Source organism: Miscanthus floridulus, chromosome 10 (genome assembly GCF_019320115.1).
Source record: "Miscanthus floridulus cultivar M001 chromosome 10, ASM1932011v1, whole genome shotgun sequence".
Lineage (NCBI taxonomy): Eukaryota > Viridiplantae > Streptophyta > Magnoliopsida > Poales > Poaceae > Miscanthus > Miscanthus floridulus.
The window spans coordinates 54,009,576-54,022,300 of NC_089589.1; positions in this window are offsets into that span (position 1 = coordinate 54,009,576).

The window sequence follows — 12,725 nt, forward strand, 5'->3', positions numbered from 1 at the left end:
CACACTCTAGAGCCAGTTTTGGGGTGAATGGACTTCAACCAATTTACAATGCAGATGCAAATTTACTTTAGGCAAAATATTTTGCTCGTGAGATGCCAGTCAGAAGATATATAACTGAGGTCCTGCTGAGTAGTCCAACTTATTTATAGTAATATTGTTGTCACAATCTAATTTTAGTTGGGCTAAGGATATTCTATCTGTCATCTAAAGCCTGGGATTTTCTAAGTGAAAGTCACGACCATATTCAGTTCTGCTAGCCACAAGTAGTAAATATATATATGAACTAGGCACTTGAAAACATAGCGAGCTTCATCGCCTAGTTGTCAACTCATGGAGTAATTTGAACAGGCCACTATGTATTGCTCCTCGTTCCAAATGAAAGCTGGCCTTAGCTTTACCCTAAGTCTAACTTTTTCTAACTTTTACTGAGTTTTTATAAAAAATATTATTAACATCTACAAGTTTAAATAAATATACACTATCAAAACAAAAAACTAGTACGAAGTCATATGAAGACAAATTTAATTTATACGAAAGTTGAGTTCAACAAGGTCTATAACTTTTTAGTCAATAACTTTCTTATTTCAGATGGTTTAGACATTCAAATATTTAATATATGATCGCAGACCTATTAAACTATTCCGGATAGAAACAAAATCAGCATAAAAGTTATAGTACTCGATGATATCTACAACTTTATAGTTTATTTGTTTTCATTTGAGACCGCTTGGAGTTTCGAATATGCAATACAAGATTCACAAATGTGAGCTTAGAATAATAGTGTCGGCTCTATAGTCATAAGTTACTATGTAGCTAAGATAGTAAAAATACCATTTGTCATCGGTTCCATTCCCTGTGAGATGGCTAGTTTGAAACCGGTAATGATAAATACTTGTTAAAGTAATGGATGCTCTAACAGGAAACAACACTTTTTAAAGTAATGGATGTTGGCTGGAAACTTCGCAAAGGATGTGAGATGGCTAGTGTCGGTGCAGAAAGTGACCAACACGTAAATATTTATAGTTTTGTCATACGTTGTGATCGGAGGTGGCCTAGCACTCAATGACACATGGTATATACTGGTTCAGGCAACGTGCCCTACGTCTAGTTTGAGTCGGTCGGTGACTTTATTCCTGAGCCCAGGTGCTCGAAGTTTGTAGTGGGGTTACAAATGAGAAGGAGAAAGATGGGGGTACAAGAGGTCCGGTCGGACTCTGGTCAGAGGGGCCGAGAGTGACGGGAGCTCCGCTATGCGCTAAGTGAACTTGATCGATCTGAATCCACTTAGTTGTGATGGAGAGGGCGCATCCCCTTTTATAGATGAAGGGGATGGCCTTACAAGTGAGAGGGAGAGAGTACGTATGCTACTAAGTCTTGTTGCTCACACACGGTGGATACAGGATGATGGTAGGTGCCCATAATACTGTTGCATGTCAGATGCACGTGGGAGGTTGTGTCGTCTTCTTCAGGTATGGCAGATGTCGGTGCCTGCCACACTGTTGATATCCAGAGGCATGCAAGGTTTATTTACCATGTTCGCCCGGTACGGTAAATGTCGACGCCCACAACACTGTTGATGCCCAGAGGCATGTGGGGGGAGCCTTACCGTATTTGTCCGGTATGGGAATTAATGGCGCCTACAACACTGTAGGGGAAAATGTTAGCGCTTACAACACTGCTTGGGTTCTGTCATGCCAAGAGGGTCGTAGGGTACTGCCTGGCAGGTGCACAGGGTACGGTCCCTGGTATTGCGGTTTGACTTGTGCGCCCTGCCTTACTTCGTCCATTTTGTGGTCCTTACCGAGCGGGCGTCTCCGGTCGGTTGGCCCCAGTCGGCTCTGACCGTGCCAGTCGGAGAGGAGCTGTAAGCAGGGGTTCGGCGTATCCCCGGTCGGAGACGCGGGTCAGAGTTTAGAAGTGGTATTTGGCCAGGTCTTCCGGTCGGAGAGGCCGTCAGGAAGCGGGCTAGAGACCGAAGCGAGTGCTCCGGTCGGAGAGGTGGGCCGGAGTTGGAAGCGGGCGATGTTCCTCCTCAGCCAGGCCTTCCGGTCGGAGATTGGATCGTCCTTCTGGCTTGTTATCTAGGTATTTGGGCCGGCCCATCAGTTGCGTGTTGCTCGCAACGTTGTCTGTTGGGCCGAGCCTTTGTTGGGAAGCCGGTCCATGATGGACCCTGGGTTTATGAACCCGATAGAAGCCCCCAGCCCCCGGGCGATTCGGGTAGAATCGTCTGGGGGATTTTTGTCTTGACGGTGGGTGCGCGCGAGCCCACCCACGGGTGTAGCCCCCGAGCCCCTAGGCGATTCGGGCAGAATCATCTGGGGGGGTTTCGTGTTGCCAGCGGGGGAAGTTTTCGTTTTGTCAGCGGGTGCGCGTGAGCGCACCCGCGGGTGTAGCCCCCGAGCCCCCCCGGCGATTCGGGCCGAATTGCTTGGGGGTTTTTTGTCAGTGGGCGTGTGTGCGTGTTTTTTAGTCAAGACAAAGTTGTCAACCAAGGCGTTGTTGCGTAGCCAATGTGGTTAGTTTTAGGGATCGGGCGAGGCAGAGCTCACAGATCCTGGCGTCGGTGTAGCCCGCGCAGCCAAGGCAGTTAGTTTAGGGATCAGGTGAGGCGGAGGTCGCGGATCCTGGCATTGGTGCAGCCCGCACAGCCGAGGCAGTTTGTTTAGGTATCGGATGAGGCGGAGCTCATGGATCTTGGCATCGGTGCAGCCCGCGCAGCCAAGGCAGTTAGTTTAGGTGTCTTGAGCCCCTGAGCCCCGTTGGGCTTTGGTAGGGGTCGGTTTGAGTTTTGTGCGTTACCCCGTCCTCGGTTTCTCACAGCCGAAGGGGCTGAGTTTTGTCGCTTGCCTCGATCGCTCGGGCTTGAGTGACGCGCTCGGTGAGCTCGCTAACGGGTATGATCGAGTGGAATCTAGGTCCATCATTCATGACGGGGTCGGCATAGCCCTCCTGTGACATTCCACTGCTCCCTTACCTACAACCCGGCAGATGCCTGGGTCATTCCAGAGACCGACCCGGGTGGCCCGATGACCTCCCCTTGATGGAGATTCTATGGGTTTGGTAGAGGTTTAGGATCGAACGAGAAGGTTGAGATGACCCTGTCTACTTTGGGGCAGACTAGGCGAGGGCCACATGGGGCTCATCTGTGTTTTTCTCCCCTAGCTTTGTTTGTCGCGAGGTGGCCTCGAGCCCTTCTTGGGCCGGCCTTCAAACCCCGGTTGGTCGTTGCTCATGTCGAATGAGGCAACTGCCACTTCGTGACGCAACATGAAGCGTTGTGATGCATTTTAGCTACATGTGCGATGCCTTAGTTCCCGAGCCCCCGGGCGATTCGGGCCCAAATCGTCCAGGGGGTGCGGGCATATGGAATGAATGCGTGTATGGATGTATGAATGATTTAGATAAAGAAAGAGCGGGGGTCGGTATTGTTACCTTGATGACTCGAGTGACGGGGTTTGAGGATCTTCAATCGGAAATGTCCTACCAGGATCCGTGCTCATCGTTCGTGACGGAGTCGGCATGGCCTACATGGGGTGTCCCTCTATTCCTTACCTATCTCTCAGCGTTGTCTGAGTTGTTCGATCAGACTTAGGAAGCCCATTGGTCTCTCCCGGCGGAGATCCCTTTGTTTGGGTCTTTACAAGTCCCACCTGGGAAGACAGAGAGTTGCCCACACATGGTGGCGCCTTGTTTCTCGCACCCGGTCGTGCGGTAGTAGTGGGCCATACCTAGGCCATGTCCCGTCTAACCAGGCGCTGCTCCATCGGTCAGTGTGCATCCCATCGATCAGGGCGCGTCCCATCGTTTCCCGTCCGCATTGAATGGGGGAAGGGAGAGAGTTTTTCGCTCTAATCCTTTGCCCTTCTTCAGCTACCGAATTTCCTCCTTAAAAAGGGGAAGGGAGAGGCCTTCTTGTTGTAGTCCTTTGCCTGTTCTCTAACCATTGTCTTTCCTCCTTCTTCCTTCTCACCAAGAGTGCCTATATGCCACGACGGTGCCTAAGTGAGGGGAGAACTCATAGATCCCTTCGTGAATCTGGAGCGCAATGTTGAGATGGAGGCTGCCCGAGGCGGTGCTGGCCGTCTTTGCCTGAGAAGGGGTGGCTTTCGCCGAAGGAGATGGTGCGCTGGATTCATCTGTGAGGCCTTTTTTGGGATGGAGCCGTGCGTGGACTCTTTCCGATGGATCTTCACCGGGCGAGCCTTGTCAGAGGGGAAGTTGCCTAGGACCGTGCTGGTGGAGTGTTTCATGCCTGCAGCTGCTTAGGTTGGCCAGTTAATAAAGTTTGATGAGATATCCTCCAGCCACGGTGGCCATACCTCGGTCGCAGCGTCCCTGCCTAGGAGCTACCTCGTCTGCATGAGAAGGTCAGGAGCTCCATGCTCTTCTACTGAGCATCTATGGGTGCGACGCCCTTGAGGTACCCGTTGCGCTCGCCGAAGTCGAGGGTGTGGAACCGAACGGGGTCTTTGAGGTACCCGTTGTGCTTGCCGAAGTCGAGGGAGCGGAACCGGGCGGTGTCCTTGAGGTACCCATTGCGCTCACCGAAGTCGAGGGAGCGGAACCGGGTGGTGTCCTTGAGGTACCCATTGCACTCGCCGAAGTCGAGGGAGCGGAACCGGGCGGTGGTTAAGTCCGGCGGTATGTGTCGTGGCTTCTCCTTTGGTATCAGCTGATGCCACCGAGTGGCCATAGTAGTATTTGGAGTAGAAGTAGTCGACAAATGTAATCGTTAAGTTTGTGGGGAGCCCCCGTGTGAATAGTTTTTGTATCAATGAATACATTAGTTCTGTTTTTGTGATAGAATCACTATTTGTTCCTTATTTTTTATCCTAGCATAGCTTTGTTTTTATCCTTTTTTTTCACACCTGCCTGTTCATTCCGTAGGCAGCAATTTTTTAGAACCTAGGCATGGCCCACGGGGCTCAGCTGCTCATAATCATAGGTCATGGCGGGGTGCGTTCGGTTGGGAGTAAGAACAAAGCCACATAGGGTAATCAAAGGAATGGAATGCCATTTTGTTCGGGTAAAAAGTTTTTACCATGTGATAGTAAAAAAAAGAGGTAGTATTTAGTATTGTACCCTCATGGAGCCCCCGAGCGACCCGGGCTGAAAATGTTCAGGCTGGAGGGCTTTACAGGAGCAAGTGTTGACTAAAAAGCGGTAAGACCAAATTTAGGGGGAAAACGACGTAGCTGTTCAATGTTCCAAGTGTTGGTGAGAACGTTGCCATTGTCGTCCTCTAGTCGGTAGGCGCCCGGTCGGATCACTTCGATTACCGTATAGGGTCCTTCTCATGGTGGAGAGAGTTTGTGTTTTTCCTTCGTTGATTGGGTCCTCCGGAGCACGAGATCACCGACTTCAAGGATCCTCCCCCTGATCTTCCTTTTGTGGTACCTACGGAGAGTTTGTTGGTAGAAAGCGAAGCAAATGACGGTCGTCTTGTGGGCCTCCTCGAGCAGGTCGACTACGTCTTCCTGAGCCTCCATGGCTCGGTCACGGTCGAAAGCCTTCACTCTTGGGGCGCCATGGTCGAGGTCGGAGGGTAGCACTGCTTCAGCTCCGTAGGCCAGGAAGAAGGGTGTGAACCCTATGGATCAGTTTGGGGTCATTCTCAGGCTCTAGAGGATCGTTGGGACCTCTACAACCCATCGTTCAGTGTACTTGTTGAGTCGGTCAAAGATGCGTGGCTTAAGTCCTTGGAGGACCATGCCATTGGCATGCTCGACCTGACCGTTAGTACGTGGGTGTCCCACCGAGGCCCAGTCGATCCTGATACCATATCCATCACTAAAGTCCAGGAACTTCTTCCCGGTGAAGTTAGTCCCGTGGCCAGTGATGATGCAGTTAGGAACGCCGAACCGGTAGATGATGTCGAGGAAGAATTTGACTGCCTCTTCCGAGCGGATGTTGGTGATGGGCTTAGCTTCTATCAACTTGGTGAACTTGTCGACTGCTATGAGTAGGTGAGTGAAGCCGCTCGGGCCCTTTTTGAGGGGTCCTATCATGTCGAGGCCCCAGACCACGAACGGCCAGGTGATGGGGATGGTTTGAAGTTCCTGTGTCGGCAAATGGGTTTGCCAAGCATAGAATTGGCATCCCTCACACCTGTGGATGACCTCCTCTGCATCTCGTAGTGCGGTGGGCCAGTAAAAACCTTGGCAAAAGGCTTTTCCGACCAGCAACCTCGAGGCCATGTGATGTCCACAGATCCCAGCATGGACCTCGAGGAGGAGCTGCTTCCCCTGGTTGGTGGGGATGCACTTCATGAGCACCCCCGATGGACTTCATTTGTAGAGTTCATCACCGAGCACGACGAAGGTCTTGGCACGTCGAGCGATCTATTGGGCTTCAGTCCTTTCGGGCGGGAGAACCTCCTCGAGGAGGTAGGCAAGCAGCGGCGCTTGCCAGTTGGTTTGATCGAGTGCTAATACGGCGATGTCAGCGGGTGACGTCATCATAGAGGCACTGGGGTCGGAGCCGCCGAGCGCTGGTTTAGCATCGGGGTCGGAGCCCCCGGCCACTGGCCTGGTGTCGGGGTGTCTAGGTTGGACCTTCCAGGATGCGTGCGGAGGGCTCATGAAGATCGTTGATGAAGATCCCGCTCGGAGATGGATCTCGCCTGGCGGCCAATTTCGTGAGGAAATCGGCAGCATCGTTGTCCTTTTGGCAGACATGATGCAGCTCGATTCCCTAGAATTTGTCCTCGAGCTTGCACACCTCATGGAAGTATGCTGCCACAAGGGGGATTTTGTAGGAGGACTCCTTCATGACCTGATCGACGACCAGCTCTGAGTCGTCGTGAACGTAGAGTCGTGTAGTGCCAAGTTCGATGGCGATGCGTAGTCCGTTGATGAGGGCCTCGTACTCCATGGCGTTGTTTGAGGCTAAAAAATGGAGGCGGATGGCGTAGCGGAGCCTACTGCCATCTGGGGAGAACAGAACCACTCCAGTCCCCGAGCCAGGTGCCATGACGGACCCATCGAAGTACATTGTCCAGTACTCATGGGTGACGTCTAGGGTTGGTAGCTGGACCTTCGTCCATTCGGTAACAAAATCCACAAGAGCTTGAGACTTAATGGCGGTATAGGGGATATACCTGATGTCATGGCCCATGAGTTCAAGTGCCCACTTGGAGATCCGTCCCACAGCATCGTGGTTGCGGATGACGTCTCCGAGCGGGTATAAAGTGACAACCGTGACTTCATGGTCGGTGAAGTAGTGCAGGAGTCGCCATCAGCACGGTGTATAGGAGTTTCTGCACCTAGGGGTACCATACATTGGGGTCGGCGAGTACCTCCCTGATGAAGTATACGGGCCACTAGACCTTAAGATGGTGTCCCAGCTCCTCCCTCTTGATGACCAGGGCGGCGCTCACCACATGGTTGCTTGCCGTGATGTAGAGGAGGAGGGGTTCTCCCCGTTTGAGAGAGACGAGGATTGGGGCCAATGTCAAGGACGCTTTGAGGATCTCTAGAGCTTGCTGAGCTTCCTCAGTCCAAATGAAGGCGTCCGTCTTTTTGAGAAGCTTGTAGAGTGGTATCCCCCATTCGCTGAGCCGGGAGATGAATCGACTTACGGCAGCCAGACAGACGGTGAGCCTTTGTACACCCTTGACGTTCCGTATAGGGCCCATGTTAGAGATGGCCGTGATCTTTTTAGGGTTGGCCTCGATGCCATGCTCGGACATAATGTATCCTAGCAGCTTCCCCTTTAGAACCCCAAAAAAACATTTCTCGGGATTCAATCTGATGTTGAACCTTCAGAGGTTCGTGAATGTTGCGGCCAAGTTTGAGATCAAGTCACAAGCTTGAGCCGTTTTGACCACTATGTCATCAACATATACGGCGATTGTTTGTTTCGGCCACTCGGCTTGATCAGGCTGATCGAGCAGGTCGATTTGGTCGGTGAAGCATTGCTGCATGCACCTTTGGTAGGTGGCACCAGCGTTCTTTAGGCCGAAAGGCATGGTTACATAGCAGTACGAACCATATAGGGTGATGAACGAGGTTGTGAGCTGATCGGACTCTTTCATCGCGATCTGGTGATAGCCCGAGTAGGCATCCAGAAAGGAGAGGATCTCACAACCTGAGGTGGAGTCGACTATCTGGTCTATGCGCGGCAAAGGAAAATGACCCTTTGGACACGCTTTGTTGAGGCCAGTATAAACAACGCACATTCACCATTTCCCGGTCTTCTTTTTAACAAGAACGGGATTGGCAAGCCAGTCGGAGTGGAATACCTCTCTGATGAATCCAGCTACCAGGAGTTTGGCGATCTCTTCGCCTATGGCCCTGCACCTCTCATCGTTGAAGCGGAGTAGGCGTTGCTTAGCGGGCTTCGAGCCCGGAATGAGGCATAGTGCATGCTCGGTGATGTCCCATGGGATGCCTAGCATGTCAGATGGTTTCCATGCGAAGACATCATGATTGGCTTGTAGAATGTCGACGAGCTCGCATTCCTATTTGGCCGGGAGCTGGGTCCTGATCCGCACCGTCTTGGTTGGGTCAGTGGGGTCGATTCCCACCGCCTTGTTTCCTCGAGCGAGCGGAAGGCCATCGAGGAGGTTGGTTTGTTGCAGTCTAGGAATGCTGGGGTCGATGACTCCCCGAGCCGTGGGAGCTCGGACAAGTTGATGACTGCGGTGGCGAGCTCGAAATGCTCACGGTCGCATGTGAAGGCGTGCGAGAAGGCGCTGCTCATGGAGATGATGTCGTTCGGTCCCGACATCTTCAGCTTGAGGTAGGTGTAGTTGGGGATTGCCATGAATTTGGCATAGCATGGCCGCCCCAAAATGGCGTGGTAGGACCCTGGGAAGTCCACCACTTCGAAGGTGAGGACCTCCGAGCGGAAGTTGGCTCGGTTGCCAAATGTGACGGGCAGGTCAATCTGCCCGAGTGGGTATGCCTGCACTCCCGGGATCACCCCATGGAAGGGGGAGCCCGCTAGGCAGAGTTCCAACTAGGGGATGCACATGGCGTCAAGGGTGTCGACGTAGAGGATGTTGAGGCCGCTGCCTACGTCCATCAGCACCTTGGTGAGGCGCTTCTTGTGGACGATGGGGTCGATGACGAGCAGGTAGCATCCTAGTCTCGTGACATGGGAGGGATGGCCCCTCTAATCAAAGGTGATCGGAGATTCTGACTAGCTGAGGAAGGAGGGGACGGCCATCTCGGCGATGTATGCCTCCCTATAGCACACCTTGTGCTGCCATTTGGACCAGATGGCATCGGATCCACCAAAGATCATGATGCATTCCTCAAGGTTGGGGAAGCCGTCTCCGTCCTTGCCCACCGCGCCTCCTTTCTTGGCTGCTGCCTCTTTGCCGTCTCCCTCTTTCGACCCGCCGACTTGTTGGAGGAAGCATTTGAGGAGCTCGCAGTCTTTGTAGAGGTGTTTGATGGGGTAGGCGTGGTTGGTGCACGGGCTATCCATGAGCTTGTTGAAGTGGTCAGGTAGGCCCTGTTGGGGCTACTTGCCCGTGCGATCAGCTGTGGTGACCAATGCGGTGTTGTCCGATCAACGTCGTTCCTTTTTGTTCTTCTTGCCCCTCTGTGTGGAGGGGCCCTCGTCTTGGTCCACGCGCTTGGCCTTGCCTTTGTCCCGGCCTCCATTGAAGACCGCTCCAACCGCCTCCTCGCTGGAGGCATGGTTAGTGGCGACGTCAAGCAGGTCGTGGGTGCTACGGGGCTTTAGGCAGCCAAGCTTGTGGATCAGGGACTCACAGGTCGTCCCGGAGAGGAACGCACTGATGACGTCCACGTCGATGACATCAGGGAGGGAGTTGCATCATTGGGAGAACCTGCGGATGTAATCCCATAGGGACTCGCTGGGCTCCTACTGGCAGCTCTTGAGGTCCCAGGAGTTACCAGGGCGGACATACGTCCCCTGGAAATTTCCGACGAAGTCCCTCTTGAGGTCTGCCTAGTCACGGATGCTATCGTGCGGGACAAATTCGAGCCACGCCCGAACATGTTCCCCCACGCAGATGGGGAGATATTGAATGATGAAAAGGTCATCATCCACTCCTCCGGCTCTACAGGCGAGCTAGAAATCTTCGAGCCAAATACCGAGGTTCGTCTCCCTGGTGTACTTGGCGATGTTGGTGGGCGATCGGAAGCGCTGAGGGAACGGCGCTCTCCGGATACACCGACCAAAGGCCTGTGGTCCCGGGCCCTCAGGGCTGGGACTCCGGTCGTCTGGCCGGAGACCATGCCTGGGGCGCGTTTCACTGCTCCCCTCGATGGTTCGGCCAGGACCCATGTTGCTGCCCTCACCGCCGCCCGGTGGACGTCATCATTATGCCGGGCCTAATGCCGGTTGCTGATGACGTTGCGAGCGTCTTGGTGCGGACCGGGCCATTCGTGTACCGGTGGTTGGTGTGGAGCAGGCGCCAGGTCGGACCGCAGCGCAGCCGCTACCTCCCGAGTCGCACTTGGCGGCTGTAGTGGCGAGCGGATGCAGCCATCCATCTAGCGCGTCCCCACTCCCCCAGTGGGGAGAGAGGGCACGTATCGAAGTCATGATGTGGAGCTTTCTGCCAATTGAATGGCGGTGGCTTCTACCAGTGCCCAGAGGTTCCGGTAGACCGCCTGCTCCTAGGGGTCGACGGGCTCAGGAACACCGCACAGAAGCATTGCCGCAGCGCTGATGTTCTGGCTAGCCCGAGCGAATTGTGGGGGTCGTTCCCCTCATTCATGATGTCATGTTGGACCTGGCGGGCGTGACCCCAGGTGCCGCCCGTCGGGTCATACGCATGGGGCGCAACGTGCTGCACCAAATACGCCGGCGCAGGCGACGGCTGGTAATGCCGCTGTTGTCGTAGCTCCTCAGCGTGCCCTTGTGTAAGCACGAGGGCCCCCGCACGTGGGTCCAGAGGGGTGTGAGTCTGCACAGACTCCGCAACCACCGGCGGCTGTCCCGGAGGGTCCACCATAGCGCACTCCTAGGACGGACGGTGGCTAGACGCCACGTCGCCAATGCTGGAGCCGTCGCTCTCAACCTCGTCATCCAGGAGTTCATGGAAAGTGGTGGGAGTATAGCTCGCCATTCCCATGAATTAAGATGTGAGAGGGGGCGGCGCCGATGGAGGGCGCCCCTCCGACGGGCGCCGGAATGAGTGCCTCCTTGCGGAGGTGTGGTACGCTAAGCCGGTCGGCGATGAAGTCTAGGCTTCCAAAGAGGAAGGCCTGGGACGACTCGAAGACGGGTGGAACCCACATCTCCATAGGTGGGAGTGTGGGAAACTCTACTGAGCCGAAGCGAGTCGTATCGCTTGAGCCCGCCATGGCGAAGGTGGCAGAAAAATGGGCCATCCGATGACCAAAATGTGTTGAACGTGCAACGTCTTCCCCACAGACGGCGCCAACTGTCGTTGCAGAAAGTGACCAACACGTAAATATTTATAGTTTTATCATACGTTGTGATCGGATGTGGCCTAGCACTCAATGACACAGGGGTTATACTGGTTTGGGCAACGTACCCTACGTCCAGTTTGAGTCGGTCGTTGACTTTATTCCTGAGCCTAGGTGCTCGAAGTTTGTAGTGGAGTTACAAACGAGAAGGAGAAAGATGGGGGGTACAAGAGGTCCGGTCGAACTCTGGTCAGAGGGGCCGAGAGTGATGGGAGCTCCGCTATGTGCTAAGTGAACTTGATCGATCTGAATCCACTTAGTTGTGATGGAGAGAGCGCATCCCCTTTTATAGATGAAGGGATGGCCTTCCAAGTGAGAGGGAGAGAATACGCATGCTACTAAGTCTTGTTGCCCATGTCGGTGGGTACAGGATGATGGTAGGCGCCCACAATATTGTTGCATGTTAGATGCACGTGAGAGGTTGTGTCGTCTTCTTCAGGTATGGCAGATGTCGGTGCCTGCCACACTGTTGATACCCAGAGGCATGTAAGGTGTTTTACCATGTTCGCCTGGTATGGTAAATGTCGGCGCCCACAACACTGTTGATGCCCAGAGGCATGTGGGGGGAGCCTTACCGTATTTGACCGATATGGGATTTAATGGCGCCTACAACACTGTAGGGGAAAATGTCGGCGCCTACAACACCGCTTGGGTTCTGTCGTGCCAAGAGGGTCGTAGGGTACTGCCTGACAGGTGCACAGGGTACGGTCCCTAGTATTGCGGTTTGACTTGTGCGCCCTGCCTTAGTTCATCCGTTTCCTGGTCCTTACCGAGCGGGCGTCCCATGTCGGTTGGCCCCAGTCGGCTCTGACCGTGCCAGTCGGAGAGGAGCTGTAAGCAGGGGTTCAGCGTATCCCCAGTCGGAGACGCGGGTCGGAGTTTAGAAGTGGTGTTTTTGGCCAGGCCTTCCGGTCGGAGAGGCCGTCCGGAGGCGGGCTAGAGACCGAAGCGAGTGCTCCGGTCGGAGAGGTGGGCCGGAGTCGGAAGCGGGCGCCGTTCCTCCTCGGCCCGGCCTTCCGGTCGGAGATTGGATCGTCCTTCTAACCTGTTATCTAGGTATTTGGGCCAGCCCATGAGTTGCGCGTTGCTCGCAATGTTTTCTGTTGGGGGCAAGCCTTTGGTGGGAAGCCGGTCCATGATGGACCCCGGGTTTATGAACCCGACAGCTAGTTTCAAACCGGTAATGATAAATACTTTTTAAAGTAATGGATGCTCTAACAGGAAACAACACTCACTTTTTTTAAAGTAATGGATGTTCTAACAGCTGGAAACTTCACAAAGCATGTGAGGTGGCTAGTTTGAAACCGG